This window comes from Oryctolagus cuniculus, chromosome 10, assembly GCF_964237555.1.
Source record: "Oryctolagus cuniculus chromosome 10, mOryCun1.1, whole genome shotgun sequence".
Lineage (NCBI taxonomy): Eukaryota > Metazoa > Chordata > Mammalia > Lagomorpha > Leporidae > Oryctolagus > Oryctolagus cuniculus.
In genome coordinates, this window is record NC_091441.1 from 76,709,037 (window position 1) to 76,727,698 (window position 18,662).

Below are 18,662 nucleotides of genomic sequence, written 5' to 3' on the forward strand. Positions count from 1 at the left end.
GAGAGGAGAGGCAGAGAGAGAGGTCTTCCATCCGCTGGTTCACTCCCCAGATGGCCGCAACGGACAGAGCTGCGCTAATCCGAAGCCAGGAGCAAGGAGCTTCCTCCGGGTCTCCCACGAGGGTGCAGGGGCCCAAGGACTTGGGCCATCTTCTACTGCTTCCCCAGGCCACAGCAGAGAGCTGGATCAGAAGTGGAGCAGCCGGGACTAGAATCAGCGCCCATATGTGGTATCGGCACTTCAGGCCACGGCATTAACCTGAAGGGGTAGAATTTCAGAGAAACTAAGCAACTCATTGAATGCCACATAGGTGTGCAGTGCAGTGACAGAACCAGGTGTGGAGATCAAAGATGCTGCATCTGGGGCTGGCGCTGTGGCAGCAGGTAAAGCTGCCGACTGCAGAGCCAGCATCCCATATGGGTGCCAGTTTGAGTCCTGGCTGCTCCACTTCGGATCCAGCTCTCTGCTATGGCCTGGGAAAGCAGTGGAAGATGGCCCAAGTCCTTGGGCCCCTGGCACTCATGTGGGAGACCTGAAGAAGCTCCTGGCTCCTGGCTTCAGATTGGCATAGCTCCAGCTGGTGCGGCCAACTGGGGAGTAACCCAGCAAATGGAAGACCTCTCTCTCTCTCTCTCTCTTTCTCTCTCTCTCTCTCCTCTCTTTTATAACTCTGACTTTCAAATAAATAAATAAATCTTAAAAAAAAAAGAGAGAGAGAGAGAGAGAGAGACTCTGCATCCACAGGGTAGAGATGGGTTGGGTGAGTCACCTGTGTGTTCAGAATGGACCCAGCCCCCGTGAGGGCTCTCTAGAGATGGGATGAAGAAGGAAGGAAACGGTACTTGTGCAGGTGAATGAACGCATGGCTCTACCCCGTGTTTCGCGTCGCCCTGTGGCGTCTGCTCCCCACTCCACCAGCTCCATGTCCCTGGCATCTGAATGACACTGGGCTTTAGGACTGAGTCCTCCGCAGCCCCAGTAGGAGAAACGAACCCCCAGTGCTCCCCATCTGCTACAGATGCACGAGGAGACCCGAAGCTAGACGCTGATGTGTGCATCTCTGTACACATTGCTCAGTGTGGAGAGCGGGCGCACAGGGCAGGTCCACTCTGCCTGTGGCTGCCAGCAAGCGGCAGGCGTGTCACGGCCCCACAGCCACTCTGGTTGGAGGAACCGGCACCCTAGACTGCAATGCTGTATCCACTGCTCTCAGGGAGGGAAAGGGGAAGTGGCCCTGGACCGCTTCCACTGCCAGGAAGGAAAGCAGAAATTCAGTAAGAAACCCAAGTTCCCTCCCAGCAGCGTGTTTTAGTTCCTCAAACCCGAACTGAAAGTCGGCAGGGAGCTGACATCGCTCACAGAGCTGGACCTCGGGGGTCTGACCCCTGCCTCGTCCGTCTGGCGTCGCTGAATCCATGAATCATGCTTATTGCGTTGGCCTGCAGTCTCCGGATCTCTGAAATGAATATTTAAGTCTGAATCCCTACCTTAGGGCACTTAGAAGTGTGTGTGTTGGGAGGGAGAATTCTTGGTGGCCAACACGACTGACGACTGACATTTCTCCGTGTGTTGGGGGGCGGCGGTGGGGAACTGGGAGCTAAATGTGTTCTGTGTCTAGGACGACACAGTGAGAATTTGTCCCACTTGGAATTCAGAATGAAAACTAAGAGCTCCTTCGTTGCCAGAACACTGTGATTCCATCCTAGTCACCCCCTTGATTCGAGTCATGACTCCGCCTAAATCGGAGTAATGGGTATATTTTAGGATACCTCTGAATGTGCCCACCTCTTGCCCTGCAGCCCTTCTGTGAGGATTACCCCAGGAAATGGGAGGGGGGGGGGTTGATCTTGGTCCCTGAAGAGGAAATGTCACAGATGTTGCTATTGAGCAAGCAGGGGAAGCGGAAAGCCTTTTGGGCACAGGAGATCCGCGGCTCCTCTGCCAGAAGGCTTAGACTGGAGCAGGTGCACCGAGGCTTAGGCCAGAGCAGGTTTCAGGAGAAAGAAGAAATGGCTGAGAGACGGTGGCCACAGCCATGGCCATGACCGCAGGCCTGAGACCAAGGCTCCATCCTTAGGGTCTTGGGATTTTTCCAGGCGGGAGGGAGAAAGGGGCTGAGAGAACCAGGGAACCAGAGGTCAAGTTATGGAGGGAGAGGGAGGGGCAGAGAGAGAGAGAGAGATCCATCTTCCATCCACTGGTTCACTCCCCAAATGTCCCCAACAGCCAGGGCTGGGCCAAGCTGAAGTCAGGAGCTAGGAGCTCCATCTAGGTCTCTCCCGTGGGTGGCAGGGGCCCAAGAACTTGGATCATCCCAAGCCCATTAGCAGGGCAGCCAGGGCTCAAACCAGTGCTTGGAGCCGGGATGCTGGTGTTATGGGCAGCAGCTTAACCCACTGCGCCACGACACTGGCCTCTGCAGATGCCATTTTAGGAAAGAGTTGGAACTGTGGAAACTTCTGAAGATCAAAGAAGCAGTCCTCTTGGGGGACCTGAACTGAAAGCAGCTCCCTGAGACCATTTTACATCAGCAGAAGCTAAAGGACCTTCGCTTGTCAAGTTTCTCTACCGTTAGCAGGAACGGGGGTGCCAGAGCCGAGTGCAGCCGGTTAACGGAAGAGTTTTTTCATCTTTTTTTCCCCCCATCTGAGTGTAACTTTTGGCCCTGCTACACGGGCTATGAGCCAATGTGACTTTCTAATAAGAAAAATCGTGCTCAGAGCTGCAAGCTGCAGGCTGCTGCAGACAATGGAGCAGTTGTTCCCTCACCGTTAGAACACGGTGCGCTTGGAAGAGGCGCGTGTAAGAGGTGGGTTTCCCACAACAGGAGGAGTTGTGGGGGCACCGGCAGAAGATGTGGAAAATCTGAGTGAGCGCACGTGGTAGGACAGCGCTGCTGGGGGGTGGGGGTGGGGGCAGAAGCAGGGCAGCGTTTGAGTGGGCAGAGCAGGGCTTGTCAGAGGAAACACCAACGTCATTCACAAAGGCGCACAATTAGTCACCCAGAACCGGCCCAGGGCTGTTCCAATTATTCTGACTAATTTCAACTTGTTTATCTCAAGAGAAATGGGAGGCACCTGGAGAGGGTAATGATCTTACAGTCTAAGAGCTGAAAAATAAGTCCAGGGTGGAAAAAAGTTAATAGAACTGGAGGGTGTTTTTTTTTTTTAATTGTATTTATTTATTTATTTAAGAGATAGAGCCACAGAGAGCGAGGGGCAGAGAGAGAGAGAGAAAGGTCTTCCATCTGCTGGTTCACTCCCCAAATGGCCACAACGACTGGAGCTTCGCCGATCTGAAGCCAAGAGCCAGGAGCTTCCTCTGGGTCTCCCCACGCGGTTGCAGGGGCCCAAGGACTTGGCCATCTTCCGCTGCTTTCCCAGGCCATAGCAGAGAGCTGGATTGGAAGAGGAGCAGCCGGGACTAGAACTGGCGCCCAGATGGGATGCTGGTGCCGCAGGTGGAGGCTTAGCTCACCACGTCACAGCACTGATCCCTGCAGTTGTCTTTGTTTCAGGAAGAGCCTTTGCTACCCTTAGAATGGGGATTTCAGTCCAGGGAGAAAGAGAGGGTTCTTCAAAAGACTATGAGAAAATGGAATTAAAAGATAAGTTTATTTTGGTGCAAAAAATTCTTGAAATTTCTACGAAGGATCTTCAAAACATTCATGAAAAATGTGTACTGTGAAAAAACTCTCGGGGTGCTGTGGGTTAAGTCAATTCCTCTAATGTCAGCATCTCATATGAGCACTGGTTCAAGTCCTAGCTGCCCCACTTCTGATCCAGGTCCCTGCTAATGTGCCTGGGAAGACAGTAGAACAGGGCCCAAGCAGTTGGGTCCCTACCACCTATGTGGGAGACCTGGATGGAGTTCTAGCATCCTGGCTTTGGCCTGGCCCAGCTCCAGCCATTGAGGCCATTTATCTCTCCCCCTTTCTCTCTCTATATATAACTCTGCCTTTGAAATAAATATTAAAAAAAGAAAAAGAAGAAACTGCATTGATTTCAAAAAATGTTTTGTACCAAAATAACTTTTAAAATTCAATGTTCAGGAGCTGGTGCTGTGGCGTAGCGGGTAAAACTGCCGCCTGCAGTGCGGGATCCCACATGGGCGCTGCTTAGAGACCCAGTTGCTCCTATTCTGATCCAGCTCTCTGCAATGTCCTGGAAAAGCAGTGGAAGAAGGCCCAAGTCCTTGGGCCCCTGCACCCGTGTGGGAGACACAAAGGAAGCTCCTGGCTCCTGGCTTTAGATAGTCACAGCTCCAGTCATTGTGGCCAATTGGGGGGTGAACCAGTGGATGGTTCTCTCTCTCTCTCTCTCTCTCTTTGCTTCTCCTTCTCTCTCTGTGTAACTCAGGCCTTCAAATAAATAAAGAAATCTTAAAAAAAATTCAATGTTCCACAAACTTTTTGGAGTGCCTTGTACGTGGTTAGACTGAGAGGATAAGGACATAGACCATAACTTTATCATCACCTCCTGAGGACGTCCACAAATACTTCAAGTTCTCGTCCTTCCGGGCACACAGTAGGACTGTACTTTCCAACCCACATGAACATAGACACAGCCATGGGACTTGCTTTGGCCAATGACCTATGACCAGAAGTGATACATCTAACACAAAAGTTGATGAGCCAGCGTGATTTCTAGCCAAAGACTTGCTCACCCGTGCCGTGGTTCAAGGTGGTGCCACTGGGTTCCAGAAGTGCAAGACCCTTAGCCAACCCTTCATTGCTGTGTATCTGAATGAGAAATACAGTGCTGCTGGAGGCCATCGCGACTCAGCATGTCTGTGTCTACAGCACAATCGAGCCTCTCCTCAATGGTCGACCACGCTGCCCACAAACATCTCCGAAAACGGTCATTTGATTTTTGCTAGGACTATGACCACTAGGCTAAGGATGGATACTTCAGCTGTAACCAAGGGCCAGCCTTGCTGATTCTGTCTCAAGACTTTGAGTTCTAAGGAATACAGAGACCATCAGTACCCCATGATAGAAGCTACAGCTAAGAGGTCCCGAAGGCTAGGCAGGACTATGGGCTATGCTGGGCCAGGGCTAAGGAAAAGCAAGGCAGACACCTCTTGGGAAGGAAGAGCAGATGGAAGGACTTGTGGCTGAGAAAGGCCGTGCAATCCCACAAATATCCCTGATCTTGACTTTCCAGTCTTCCTTTCCACAATGGTTATGCTGTTTCCTGTTTTAAGCTTCTGTAAAATTCCTGTAGACTGACACTAATCCCACAACACACATACGAACTTGTCCATGGTGCCTCTGTACTCGCAAGTGTAAGGACCTTAACAAGAGCCAAATAGAAGCAGGAAGGGGGGTAGGTGTCTGGTGCAGAGTTAAATCACACTTGGCAAGTCCATATCCCATGTGAAAGTGCCTGGTTCGAATCCCGGCTCCTCCACTTTCAATCCAGCTTCCTGCTAATGCTCGCCTGGGAGGGGGAGGATATTAGTCCAAGTACCTGGGTTCCCACCACCCTTGTGGGAGAACTGCATGGAGTTCCTGCTCCTGGTTTCAGCCTGGCCCAGCCCTAGATGTTGAGGGTATTTAGGGAGTGATAGAAGATCTCTTTCTCTCTCTTTCAAATAAAGTGAAAGATAAATTTTAAAAATTTTAATTAAATATATATATTTATTATTATATATTCTTGCTATATATATATATATAGCAAGAATGAGCGGTTATACTTGGCCACCACTTGTTATGGACCAGGCTCTGTCCTAAATGCCTTTTGCCTATTAACTCATTTAATTCTCAGATCAACATTATGGGTGCCCATTTTTCATATCAGTTCTTTTACAGATAAGAAAACCGAGGCCCCCGGGGCTGACTGCCTTCCTCCTCCCCGCATCACTGCTGAGCGGTGTTGTCCCATCTCAGGAACAAGCAGTCTGCCTTTGGGATCTGTACTTTCCACAACTGTGCCATCCTGAGTGAAAGCCTGCATCTCGTGGGCATTCCTTAAGGAGCTTTTGTGATTCTGCTTGTAACAGGCTTTCAATGAAAAGCACTGTGACTGGAGCTGTGGCGTAGTGAGTAAGCTGCATCCTGCAGTGCCGCATCCCATAGGGGTGCTGGTTCGAGTCCTGGCTGCTCCACTTCCGATCCAGCTCTCTGCTGTGGCCTGGGAAAGCAGTGGAAGATGGCCCAAGTCCTTGGGCCCCTGCACCCATGTGAAAGACCCGGAAGAAGCTCCTGGCTCCTGGCTTTTGGATCAGCACAGCTCTGGCCATTGCAGCCAATTGAAGAGTGAACCAGCAGATGGAAGACCTCTCTCTCTCTCTCTCTCTCTCTCTGTGCCTCTCCTCTCTTCTCTGACTTTCAAATAAATAAATCAATCTTTAATTACAAAATGGGTATGTTTAATATGGATAAACTCGGTATGATTTGTAGATAAATGTGCAAACATGGATACATGTGATGATTTGATGAGGGGAATTAGGTGAGTAGGTGAGCATGTAGATGTCCCATGATTGCCCAAGGGTTGATCATTGTTGAAGCTGCTTTTGTATATTGGATAATTTCCATATGAAAAGTAACAGAATTAAGATTAAATAACAGCAGTAGAAGTCATAGAGGGGACAGAAACTGGTGCAGTTTAAAGGGAGCTTTTCCTCTTGTGTATGGTATTTTAACATTTTAGAGTGGAGTGTGGAAAACCATAACCAGTGGGCCAAGTCTGCCCTGCTGCCTGCGTGTGTGCTGCCAACACGTGTGAATGGGTCTTACTACTGATGAAAGCAAGCAGGCGTTACGTGAAGTTCAAATGCCAGCCTGCATACAGGCTGGGGCACAGCCTCACCTAGCTGCTCTCGATCCACGAGGGCAGAGCTGAGTTATTCCAACAGAGACTGCGTGGCCCACAGAGCCTAAAGTGTTTGCTGGCTGGCCTGTCACAGAACAGGTGCGCTGGCCCTTCTTTGGAAAGGAAATATATCCATGCATGACTTTGCTTTTAAAATCAATCAAAAGGAAAGCTATATTGTTTTCTTTTAAAAATTTATATATCTATTTATTTATTTATTTGAAAGGGAGAGTTACAGAGAGGCAGAGGCACAGAGAGAGGTCTTCCATCTGCTGGTTCACTCCCAAAATGGCCACAATGCTGGAGCTGCGCCGATCCGAAGCCAGGAATCAGGAGCTTCTTCCAGGTCTCCCACACAGGTGCAGGGGCCCAAGGACTTGGGCCATCTTCTACTGCTTTCCCAGGCCATAGCAGAGAGCTGGATCGGAAGTGAAGCAGCCAGCACCCAAACTGGTGCCCATATGGCTGCAGTGCCAGCTTTACCTGCTACGCCATAGCTCTGGTCCCACTATATTGTTTTCTTTTAAAAATTTTTATTTATGAGAGAGAGAAAAAAATCTTCCTTCCACTGGTCCACTCCCCAAATGACCAACAGCTGGAGCTGGGCTATGCCAAAGCCAGGAGCCAAGAGCTTCTTCTGGGTCTCCCACATGGGTGTAGGTGCCCACCACTTCAGCCATTCTACCCTGCTTTTTCAGACCCATTAGCAGGGAGCTGGGTCAGGAGTGGAGCAGCCGGAACTCACATTGGTGCCCATATGGGATGCCGGCACAGCAGGTGGTGGCTTCATCTGTGCCAACTCCTGTGGCGCTGCCTGCAGTGCCAGCATGCCATATGGGCACTGATTCAAGTTCTGGCTGCTCCACTTCTGATCCAGCTCCCTGCTAATGGGCCTGGGAAAGCAGTGGAAGATGGCCCAAGTCCTTGGGCCCCTGCACCCACGTGGGAGACCCAAAAGAAACTCCTGGCTCCTGGCTTCAGATCAGCCCAGCTGTGGCCATCTGGGGAGTAAACCAGTGGATGGAAGACCTCTTTCTCTCTCTCTGCCTTTGCCTCTCTGTAACTCTGCCTTTCACATAAATAAATAAATCTTAAAAAAAAATAAAGAAATGGGGGCCAGCATTGCAGTGTAGCAGGTTAAGCCACTGCCTGTGACACCTGGCCCTTGCCACCTATGTGGGAGACCCGGATGAAACTCCTGGCTCCTGGCTTCTACCTGGCTTAGCCCTGGCTGTTGTGACCACTTGGAGAGTGAACCAGCGGATGGAAGACCTCTTTCTCTCTCTCTCTCTCTCTCTCTCTCTTTCTCTCTCTCTCTCCCTCTCCCTCTATAACTTGGACTTTCAAATAAATACATAAGAAAAAAGAAAATGATGGTAATGATGATTGCACAAGTTAACACCACGGAATTTACTTAAAAGGGGTTTAAATGATGGGTTCTCTGTTACCCGTATTTTACCACCACTTTTAAAAACTTACTTAAACTTCGAATAGACGAAATTCAGAAATTTGGTGATGATAAGACATAGCGTAAGCAAAGAAGCTAAAATGGATTTAAATTTTAGCAGGAGAAAGTGCAATTAACTGAAAGAGGTCTTGGGGCTGCATGATTAATTCTGCTTACGGGTAATTACTGATCAGGGGAAGATGTGGCGCTTCTGGGCTGGGACTGAGAGTTGGTTCCTCTGTTTGCCGGTTTGGGAACAGGTCTGCTTGGGAGATCACTCAGTTCAATGACTTTACAATGCCAAGAAGAGGCCCGAGGGAAACAGAGCTGTCCTTAGCGAAGTTACTGCAGATCTGTCTCCTCTGTTGCTTGTAGGTTGCATTTACAACCGAGATGCAATAAAATGCACTCTCTTTTCAATAACCTTCCAGGGTCAGGGCTGTCGGCCACACCATGGGGCCTGGTGTTGTACCAAGCTGCTGGTCATTCTCAGCTCCTACAAGGCACCAGGCATGTGCAGTGCTCTCCATAAATGGATGCATGGCTGTGTTAGCTGAGCAGACAAGATGCAGAGGTCAAAGTCTCTGGGTTAATGGGGGAACGCCCGGGAGCTCTCTTGGGCTGGGCTGCACTTGCCCAGGGCTTCCCAGATCCGAAGTGGTACTTTAGTTGTAAATCGAGGTAGTAGATGAGGATTAACCTGAGCTAGAATCTTCCTGGATTGTGGTAAAGTGTAGCCACTTCCAGTCCTGATAAGTTCAGTGACCAGACATTGATGATTGCCTTGACCCAAAGTGAGTGCATCAAAGCCAGCACAACACGCTCTGTAGGGCTGTGTCCATTCTCACTGATCCAGTTAATAAATTTGACCGATGCTCAGCTAGACCTGTTAGAAAATATCTTCCTGCTCTGGGATCCCCTTCAAATGTGCATTCGCTGCTAGCCCTAGTAGCAGAGTGATACTGCACTAGGACCAAACTGTCTGAAATCTTTGCTTGAAAAAAGTGGAATGGCCATTTAAAAAAAAATTAAGCTGCTTTTTAAAAATTTATTTGAAAGGCAAGGAGAAAGGGGTGGGGAGAGAACAAGGCCAGGAGCCAGGAACTCAATCCAGGTCTCCCATGGGAGTGGCAGGGACCCAAGTATTTGAGCCATTTATCACCTGCTGCCTCCCAGGGTGCGCATTAGCAGGAAGCTGGAGCCAGGAGCAGAGCCAGGACTGGAACCCAGACACCCCAATATCTTCATATGTGGGTATCCCAAATAGGCTCTTGACTGTTGGGCCAGACACCCAAGCCTAGAGTGGCCATTTAATCAACAGCTCACTTTTTGTTTGGGGCCTTGGAAATGTGCTTCTCATTGGATTTTGTTTAAAATACCAAAAGAATACGATCACTAGGAGTGGAAAACGAGTAAGCAGGGCCACGAAAATCATAAATGCTGCTATGCACTGAGTCTCCCTGCTTGCCGTCTATTCTTTCTAAGCATCACATGAAGAGCTGGGACTGTTCCTTACGTTAATCACGAGGGAAGCCAGAGAGCAGAGCAGAGAAGCCACTGGTGAAAGGCCCTTCAGGGGCCAGTGCTGTGGTGCAGTGGGTTAAAGCCCTGGCCTGCGGCGCTGGCATCCCATATGGGCGCCGGTTCTAGACCTGGCTGCTCTACTCTGACCCAGCTCTCTGCTATGGCCTGGGAAAGCAGCAGAAGATGGTCCAAGGCCTTGGGCCCCTGCACCTGCATGGGAGACCTGGAAGAAGCTCCTGGCCCCTGGCTTCAGATCGGTGCAGTTCCAGCCGTTGTGGCCATCTGGGGAGTGAACCAACGGAAGGAAGATCTCTCTCTCTTTCTCTCTACCTGGAACGTTGTCTAAAAAACAAACAAAAAAAAATAGAAAGAAAGAAAAGCTGAGAAGCGACAATCCCGATAGCCAAACAGCATCACAGGGTGTGGTCTCCCACTCAGAACGTCCACATGGAGGCTTAGCTGATGTGGGGGCCTAGGTGGCTCTTGTTCTGCTAAAGGCACCCTTGGAACGCTCCAGCTGGTTTGTGCAGGTCATGTGACTCAAGCCTGGCCAATCAGTGCATTGGGTCTCCCCGGCCACAGTGACTCATTCACTCAACAAAAGTTTATGGTGAGGAGCTGAGCCACCCGGCACTTGCAGGGACCCAGGCAGACGAGGGCGGAGCTCCATTTTCCAGGGACAGTGGGGGTGGGAGGTGTGACAGGTGGGGGTGTGGACAGACAAGAAACAACTAACACACACTTGGCATGACTTCCATTCGTTGCATGTGTGCTGCAGAAAAGCAAACAGAGTAATAGGAAATAGGATTCCCAAGGGCCATGGTCCAGGCTCTTTTAGGGAGGGTGGCCAGAGCCCATGGGACACAGGGAACACTTGTACTGGCCTCGTCACACTTCCTGGACCTGGAAGGACCCCGGGCTGTGACTGCTGAGAGCCTGAGAACGAATCCGACTCAGAGATGGAAGTGGGGGAGGCACACACTGGGTCCCGAAGACGTCACTGGTTCCTTGAATCGTGCTGTGCTTGGAGTTAGACCTGCCCCGAAACTACTTTTGTATGAGGAAACACGAACGCATGCAAACCACACACTTTGATGAAGACGGTTTGAGCCATGTTTTATATTCCTTGCGCAAGGACAACTCCCGTCTTGTACAGCTAAGTATCTCACCTAATCACTGCCTGGCATCTGTGCCTCCTCCACTCCTGGTAGACAGATGTGAGCAAATTTTAGGCGCTTATGTAAATGACTGAGTAGGTAAATGATAACTGGATAGCTCACAGGGAATAAATCAAAGTTCGGGCTTGTCCATGGTGAAAGGGATCAGGAAGACAGACACCCAACTCTTTTATTTATAAGACTTATTTATTTATTTGAGAGGCAGAATTACAGACAGAGAGCTGGAGAGACAGAGAACAGTCTTCCATCCACTGGTTCACTCCCCAAATGGCCACAAAGTCCAGAGCTGGGCCAATCCGAAGCAAGGAGCCAGGAGCTTCTTCTGGGTCCCCAATGTATGTGTGAGGGCCCAGGCACTTGGGCCATCTTTCACTGCTTTCCCAGGCCTCAGCAGAGAGCTGGATCAGAAGTGGAGCAGCCAGGACTTGAACTGGCACCCATATGCGATGCCGAAGCCACAGGCAGAGGAGGCTCAACCTACTACACCACAGAGCTGGCCCCAGATGCCCAACTTTTAACATGGTTAGCAGTCAGCAGTGACAGAAAGGGATCTCACTCTCTAGTTATCAGCTTCTGTAAGGCTGGCATTTAGAAACAAGTATGAATCACAGTATTTTTTTAGCAATATTGAGATAGAATTCATGTAATATACTTTACCCATTAAAAGTGTACACTCTGCGATGGACGTTTGTGCAGCTGTTAAGACACAGCTTGGTGGGGCTGGCGCTGTGGCGTAGCTGGTAGCTACGTAGCTGGTAGCTCCCATCTGGGTGCCGGTTCGAGTCCTGGCTGCTCTACTTCTGATCCAGCTCTCTGCTATAGCCTGGGAAAGCAGTGCATGATGGCTCAAGTCCTCGGGCCTCTGCTCCCACTTGGGAGACCCGGAGGAAGCTCCTGGCTCCTGGCTTCAGGTCAACCCAGCTCCAGTCATTGCGGCCCTCTGGGGAGTGAACCAGCAGATAGAAGATCTCTCTCTCTCTCTCTGCCTCTGCCTCTTTGTAACTCTGCCTTTCAAATAAATAAATATTAAAAAAAAAAAAAAGGACACAGCTTGGGATGTCCATGTCCCATATAAGAGTACCTGGGTTTGAGTTTTAGCTCTGCTTCCTGCTAATGTACGTCCCAGAGGGCAGCAGGCAATGACTCAACCAGCTGGGTTCCTGCCAGCCATGTGGGAGACCAGGATAGAGTTCCAGGCTCTTGGTTTCAACCTGATCCAGCCCTGGCTGTTGCCAGCATTTGGGGTATGAACCAGCGGATGAAAGATCTCCCTCCTCCCCATGTTTCAAGAAAATTTTTAGAATAATAAAAACACAGACTTATATTTTTCATGATTGCTAAGTTTCATTCAACTGCTATACCTGATTCTGCTTTGTACCAAGTTCACTTAAAAAGTTTTAAGGATTAATTAGAATAATAAAAAATAAAATAGTAAAATATACACTCTCTGGTTCTCAGAGGTGTCAACCATCACCACCGTTAGTTACAAGACATTTGCATCCTATAAAAGCATTCGCAGTCTATTGCTGGCTGTCAGCCCTGCACTGCCTTGTATGTTTGTGTATTGTGCACTTACAAGCCCCTGTCCTTCTGTAATTGTGTAGCCCTGCACTCACATCTCACCATCCCTCACTCCCCCTGCCTGCCCCCACCTCCCATAACCACTAATTCGACTCTGCTCCTTTGAGACCAATTATTTTAGATTCCCCATACGAGTGAAATCAAGCGTGGATCATTTCTAGTATTAGAACCATTCTAAATCTGGAAGATGCGACGTGGAGGCCTGTGGCATGGGAGCAGACATCCGGGCAGCTTGCACAATCGGGGGTCTGAGGATTGCCACTCAGTTCCTTCCCGCTTCCGAGACGATGGTACCAAGGAGAGGGCCCCTGGCTCTGCTCACTGCAAGGCTACCTCCCACGCTCACACCAAAAAAGCTGGAAGGCGACAGTGTTTGTAGGGCTCGCTGGCATAGCACCAAACAAAGCCAGAATGTTTTTCCTGGCACTGGGGTGGTCCCAAGTCCGTCCCAGTTATCCCAAGGGCGGAGGGGAACAATGTGCTTACGTGGAAGCTGTTTGCCCAGCAACAGCAGCGGGCCACAGTCACGGTCACGGGACAGGAGCTTTCCGTGCTGGGAGCGCGTGACTCCCGCGTGTCATCTTGCTTCTCCAGCATGCCAAGCGGATGCGTCTATCTCAACGTTCGGAAGACTGACTCTCCATATTCTAGACTTCTGTTTTCATGGTAAAGAATCCTTTGACCCCATAACTAAACTCTCCTTGTGCCTGTGCTTTGCTCGCGTTATTTGGGAGCTTTTCTTTTCGGAGGACAATTTTGGCGATCGTTTCGGGATCTCCTTTCTCTTGGATGGTCCCACAAGTATGAGATCATTGATTGCTCCGGGAGGAACACTGTTGCTTAAAGTCAAACGCCGCTCGTGCCTTGCAGCTTCACTGTTGTTTAAAGCAAGGAACAAAAGTTTATGGGGATCTTGTAAAAAAAAAAAAAAAAAAAAAAAAGCTTCAAACTTCTATGAATGAATCCCTCTTCATTTTTGCTGCTCTCAACCTACAGAAAAAAACTAATGACTTCCATGTAGCAGGTTCCATCTGGACCTCGATAAATTAGACGCTAACACCTTCTCCAGCTGTAGCCACTGAAATAGTCTTCTTGCAATTTAGCTTTTTAAAAAAAATTTTTTTATTTAATCATTTTGTCCAGAGAAAACAAAAAAGCAAACTTCAACCCGGGGAAGGATGAATAATTCCAAATTCCAATTTGAAGGAATCTGAATGAATGAGATTTCATGGAGTTTTCTCAGCCAGGAAGGCCCCCTCCCACCTCCACCCCCATCCTGGGACAGCGATGCTCATAACTTCACTCGCAGGCACACAATACCGCTCTCTAGAGAAGGAATTATGGTCAGACTTTAATTCGGATCAAGAGATAAAATTAGAAAATCTCTGGAGGGATGTGTCATTCATTATTTGCCAATGCACATAATTAAAGGAAGAGATATATGCAGAAGAACGACCACAGTGCCTGCAGTGCAAGCTTTGAATCTAATGGAACCCCTGCATTCTCACCAGGCGCATGTCCCAAACACATATTTAAAGTCTGCAACTTGGGGGGAAAGTGGCTTGAGGGACAAACATCAAACGATTCCATGTGCTTTTCTCTGTGGACTGGAAAGAACGGTGGTATTGAGGGACAGGTTTAATTTGATACGAAAGATTGCTGTGATGTTTGACTATTTAAATAGTGAATATAGTAGATCTATCTCTCTCTATATATTTATCTACTATATGTATGTATGTCGTGTATGTATATATATGTATGTATGTATGCACGCTTGTATATAGCTGTTGGGCTACTTGGCAACTGGGAGACTGTCCCTATGTTTGTAGAATTACTTATTTTATGACTCTGAACATGCATAAGCCAGAAACACACTTTTGGAACCTGCCAATAACTAAATGTATTGATCAGATTTCTCCAGAAAAACAGAACCAATAACATTTGTGTGTGTGTGTGTGTGTGTGTGTGTGTGAATGTGAGGACAATTCAAAAAGTTTGTGGAAAAATGGGAAGTCTTATTTTGGTGTAAAAATTTTTTTTGAAGCTATGCAGTTTTTTTCATAATCTGCACCTTTCATGAGTGGGTTTTTTTTTTCAGATTTATTTATTTATTTATTTGAAAGACAGAGTTACAGAGAGGCAGAGGCAGAGAGAGAAAGGTCTTCCATCTGATGGTTTGCTTCCTAATTGGCTGCAACTGCTGGAGCTGGGCCAGTCCAAAGCCAAGAGCCAGGATCTTGGTCTCCCATGTGAGTGCAGGGGCCCAAGGACTTGGGTCATCTTCTACTGCTTTCCCAGGCCATAGCAGAGAGCTGGATCAGAAGTGGAACAGCCGGATCTGAAACTGGTGTCCATATGGGGATACTGGCACTGCAGACAGCAGCTTTACCTGCTAAGCCACAGCACTGACCCCTTCATGAACGTTTTGAGGACCCATTTTATGCACGGATTTCAAAATTTTTTACACTGAAATTAAGTTGCCTTTTAATTTTAATAAGATTATCTTGGGGCTGGTGCTGTGGCTTAATGTGTAAAGCCGCTGCCTGCAGTGCTGGCATCCCATTTGGGCACCCATTCGAGACCCAGCTGCTCCACTTCCAATCAAGCTCTCTGCTATGGCCTGGGAAAGCAGTAGAAGATGGCCCAAGTCCTTGGGCCCCTGCACCCACGTGGGAGAACAAGCTCCTGGCTGCTGGCTTCACATAGGCCCTGCTCCAGCCCTTGTAGTCATTTGGGGAGTGAACCAGCAGGTGGAAGACCTCTCTCTCTCTCTCTCTCTCTCTCTCTCTCTGCCTTTCTATAACTCTGCCTTTCAAATAAATAAACAAATCTTTTAAAAATTGCCTTTTAGTTTTCCACAAGCCATTTGAAGTATACTCATATTTATATGCACTTATATATATATGTATATATATATCTTCTTTCTCTAAGAAAGAGATGTATTTATTTTAGGGAATTGGCTCATGCAATTATGAAGATCAAGATAGAACCAATGTTGCTGTTCAAAGCCAAAGGCGCTTTGCTGGCAGAATTCACTCCTGCTTGGAGATCGATCTTTGTTTCTATGCAACAGGCCTTCTGATTGGCTGCGGCCACCCACTTGAGGAAGGGCAACCTGCTTTACTGACAGATTGAAATGCCAACCTCATCCAAACATACCCACACAGAAACATGCGAAATCATGGTTGACCAAATATCTGGGCAAGTCGACCCATAGATGAGCTATCATACTAGGGTATAGCCATAGATCTGATCCTTCCCTAAGGACTGGGTTTGGAAGTGTCATGTCCAAGCCATCTGTCAAGACGGGTGGTAGTGGAAACATCTACTTTCAGAGGCAAAATTGCAGACGTCCTGACAGTCGCGAGAGTCCTCAGGGTCCCTGCCCATGTGAAGAGTCTCCATGAGGTGTCTCCATGGAGGTGTCAGCCTTTGTCTCTTATTACTTTTGTCCTGCTGAGAGCTCAGTGAAGTGTCTGGTTCCTTTGGTATGGTCCTTTTCTGCTTCAGCTAACCAGGCAGATTTTGTTATCCGCAACTAAGATCGTGGACATGCAGTAAGCGTGTTGTATTCTGTATCACTGTACAACAAATCACTCCCAAAATTTAGTGACTTCCTGCAACAGTAAACATTGGCTATTGCACTTTCCCTGAGGCAAGAGTGTGGGCTCAGCCTAGTTGGTTCCTCCTTAAGGTCTCCCGTGAGGTCCCAGTCCCGGGTGGGGCCAAGGCCGTCATCACCTGTAGGCTGTCTGAGCTGCAGCAGTTATTTTGACAATGGCGGAGTCACATGACTGGCCCACGGGTGCTGGCTGCTGGCAGGAAGCCTCAGCCACTCTCCTATGAACCTCTCTGTAGCATTGCTTGAGTGGCCTCACAACCCGGACAGAGGGATGCAGGAGAGACAGGTGTCACCAAGCTGTTGATGATCTTGTCCACGTGAAGTCACACCCTGTCCCGTCCACCCTGTTCTATCTGCTACATGAAAATCACCAAGTCCCGCTCTTCTCCAAAGAGAGGAGAAGTAGTGTTCTACTCTTTCATGGGAGGAATGACAGAAGACTAGTAGAGAACACTGAAAAATTCCCCATGACGCCAGCCTCCAAGAGAGCCCCCCACGGTCCTCATGTTCTCATACCTTCCAGTACTTTCCCTCCCGTCCCATGTCGCAGCCTGTGCGACCAATGGGCTGTGGATAAGCGACAGCTTGCCCCTCCAAAATTAACTTAACCAAAGCTGCTCTAGCGGCTCCTCTCTCCGCCCCCAGCCCACCCTGGAGAAATAAGCAACCATGAACGAGCCCCTTACACAGACCCATGGAGGAGGGAACTAAAACCTCCAGCTAAGAGCCAGCCCAGAACCAGCGCAGCCAGCAGTGCGTGAGTGAATTGGAAATCAAACCCTCCAGCCCCAGTTGACTTCCTATTTTTTTTTTTTTATTTCAGAGGCAGAGACAGAGAGCTCTTATTCACTGATTCACTCCCCGAATACCTACAACAGCTAGGGCTGGTAGCGACTGAAGCCAGGACCTGGGAACTCCATCCATATCTCTGCCATGCCAGTGGCAAGAACTCAAGTGCTTGATCCTCGGCCTCCCAGGGCGCACATCAAGCGGGAAACTGGAATCCAGAGCAGAGCTGGGACTCCGATGTAGGTCCTCCCATGTGGGATGTGGGCATCCTTGCCAGCGTCTCAACCACCAGGCAAGTGTGTGCCCCATCCAGTCGGGTCTCAATCAGACGGATGTTGGGCCAAAACTGCTCCTGGATTCCTGAACCCCAGAGCCTGTGTCCAATAATGAACATGTGTTGCTTTAAACTGCTAAGTTTAGGGCTAGCTTGTTTTTACCACACTTGTACCGCCACACTTACATTATTTGTTTTTCTCCAGAAGAAAGAAAGGAGATGTGTGTACATTTATTTGTGTGTGTGCATGCGCGTGTGCACCTAGCTGGTAAACCTCAAAATATGGCTGGGTAACCCACAAGGTACTTTCTGGAGAAGAGAATGGGAGAGTAAGTGATGTTACTAGAGGAGTAAGACATGATTGTCTTTCCATCCTCACAGCATAGCAATTTCCTACTTTCTGGGTGTTCACCAAATACCTGAAAATTCTCAACCAAATCGTCAACCAAAAATGTTATTTATTTCAGAATGAAGACTACTGCCTACCAAGCCAGAAATTGCTGCCATACAGAATGTGTCAGGCCAGGGGCCGGCACTGTGGCATAGTGGGTAAGGCTGCCACCTGCAGCACCAGCATCCCATATGGGTGCTGGTTCGAGTCCCAGCTGCTCCACCTCTGATCCACTCTCTTCTATGGCCTGGGAAAGCAGTGGAAGATGGCCCAAATCCTTGGGCTGCCGCACTCGGGTGGGGGACCCAGAAGAAGCTCCTGGCTCCTGGTTTCGGATTGGCTCAGCTCCGGCTGTTGTAGACATTTGGGGAGTGACCAGAAGATACAAGACTTCTCTCAATCTCTCTCTCTTTTTCTCTCTGTCTGCCTCTACCTCTCTGTAACTCCACCTTTCAAGTAAATAAATAAATCTTTTATATTAAAAAAAAGTGTCAGGCCAGACCTGGAAAAGCCTCACATAAGATGGAGATGGCCAGGTTGGGCACTGGGCTCTTGTCCGCGGTGCTGTGCTTCAACACAAGCAATGATTTGCTCTGTGGAATTCAGGGTAGCCTTACGACTTGACGATCCAGAGCTGTGGCTTCTAGTCAGTAGTTTGTAGGCCGTTCAATCATGTGTTTAGGTTTAATAGCCAAAACCATCGCACAATCTACATTTGATCAGCTACACCAAATCTGACCACATCCATTTGTTCAATACATTGCTCCTGAGCGCCAACTGGGTGCTGCAACCCTGACTTTGAATGGTCCCAGCGCTGCAGGAGACAGCAGATGCCGTTACCTGGGGGGAGAAACGCAAGTGTGGGAAGCAAAAGCCCTACTCCTGCTCCTCCTGGGGAGAAAGCCAGCAGCCTGTCTCCCAGGGAGTGGCGCATGTGAACTCACCCAGGTGGAAGCCTGCAGAATTCTGATTTGACGGCACACCAGGAGCAGAGCTATGCCCCCGGGGAAAAGCCATTAACCACGCTCATGACTGTTGCAT

At 48.9% G+C, this 18,662-nt stretch overlaps 1 long non-coding RNA gene across 1 annotated transcript; it reads left to right on the forward strand.

Moving 5' to 3' along the window:
• The first annotated feature begins 13,025 nt into the window (after nt 1-13,025).
• LOC138844076 (uncharacterized) lies at nt 13,026-18,109 on the forward strand. Its single transcript, XR_011379479.1, has 3 exons — nt 13,026-13,211; nt 16,991-17,248; nt 17,698-18,109. It is a non-coding gene; the product is annotated as an uncharacterized lncRNA (long non-coding RNA).
• Nucleotides 18,110-18,662: the final 553 nt, after the last annotated feature.